The sequence below is a fragment of the Lactuca sativa genome, chromosome 5 (genome assembly GCF_002870075.4).
Source record: "Lactuca sativa cultivar Salinas chromosome 5, Lsat_Salinas_v11, whole genome shotgun sequence".
In the NCBI taxonomy this organism is placed as follows: Eukaryota; Viridiplantae; Streptophyta; class Magnoliopsida; order Asterales; family Asteraceae; genus Lactuca; species Lactuca sativa.
Window position 1 is genome coordinate 279,319,236 of NC_056627.2, and position 1,600 is coordinate 279,320,835.

The 1,600-nt window shown below is 42.7% G+C and overlaps 1 non-coding gene across 1 annotated transcript; it reads right to left on the bottom strand.

Moving 5' to 3' along the window:
- Nucleotides 1-1,139: 1,139 nt before the first annotated feature.
- LOC111920028 (small nucleolar RNA R71) lies at nucleotides 1,140-1,246 on the bottom strand. Its single transcript, XR_002859697.1, has one exon. It is a non-coding gene; the product is annotated as a small nucleolar RNA R71 (small nucleolar RNA).
- Nucleotides 1,247-1,600: the final 354 nt, after the last annotated feature.

Below are 1,600 nucleotides of genomic sequence, written 5' to 3' on the forward strand. Positions count from 1 at the left end.
AAAACCCCTACTTATTAATTAATTTAGATAGGATTAGTTTTTAGTTTTAATTTGCCGTTCCCTGTGTTCGATACCCTACTTATTCAACTATACAACAATTAATAGGTTCACTGCCTTTGCGTGTTATTTTATAATTAAAAGTAGGTTTAAAACTAAGTGAGTTTGCACACATCAAGTTTTTTGCGCCGTTGCCGGGGAACGGTTCTAAAATTAACATTAAATTCTAATTTAATCGATCCTTTGTGTGGGATTTATCTTACACAAAGTTATTTTAAAAGGTAATTCAGTAAGTAGAACTAGTCTTAATAAAATTCTGTTTTTAGAGTAACTAGAAAAATTTTCTGTTTTTGCCTTGAACTCGTCGAGTGCACTCGTGCCGACTCGGCAAGTACATCGCTGTTACAACTTTAATTTTTATTTTATTTTTGTTCTTTTTACGCGTTTTCTGTTTTATTTACAGTTGTTTCATGACCCGAGGATCTGATACACCTCTGGTCCCTCCTCTTGAAGACCCGGAATCTGCACTAAGGAGGAGCAAAGGCAAAACCGTTGGAGAAACCGCTTCTTCAAAGAACTCACCACTCAAAAACCTAAAGTCCGTTTTTAGCAAGAAGAGGAGCAGCAAATCCGGAGCATCCAGTGCCTCTTTGACAATCGAAGACCTAATTCAAGAAGATATCGAGAACGAGACCGAGGAAGAAGAAGAGCCCACATACGAGCACGACTCCGAGTTTGAAGACGATTTAGCTATCACTATGGCTAATATCGATAAAGTCCCCATGGGGGAATGGAAGAAGAGGATGCGCGATGACACCGGCCTGGGACTTGTGCAGCCCGCAATTCCCGCGACCGCTACTTTCGAACTAAAAGGCCATATTCTCGCCCAACTCAAGGAGATCCCTTTTTATGGGAAGGATCACGAAGACGCCTACAAGCACTTGGACGAAGTGAATGATGTGGCTGACTACTTCAATGTACCGAATGTCCCCCGCGAGACCTAGCTTCTTCACATGCTTCCAGTCACGTTCAAAGGAGCTGCAAAGGATTGGCTAAAGTCACTTCCTCCCGGATCGGTCACCACATGGGCTAAGATGAAAGAAGAGTTCATAGACCACTTTTGCCCGCCCTCCAAAATAGCCAAGCTAAAGAAAGCCATTGCCAACTTCGAGCAACAACCCGGAGAATCTCTTTATGAAGCTTGGGAAAGGTACAAGAGCTTGCTTAGAAATTGCCCACACCATGACCTTAATAGCCAACAAGAGGTCTCTATTTTCTATGATGGGGTCAATGTCACCACAAGGCAATTGCTCGATTCTCAAGGCCCGCTCACGAAGAAGGCGCCCCCGGTAATCAAAGAGCTAATTGAAGAATTCTCTAATCACTCTAGAGAATACCACAATCCAAGAAATGAAGTAAGTCGGGGGGTAGTGAACTCGGCAAGTGATAGCATGGCGGCGGTGATAGCTAAGCTTGATAATCTAGATAGGAGGATGACAAAAATGGATCAAACAATCCATGCTATTCGGGTTGGATGTGAGAATTATAGAGGGCCCCATCTCACAAAGGATTGTGATTTGGATGAGAATGGAAACAAAAAGGC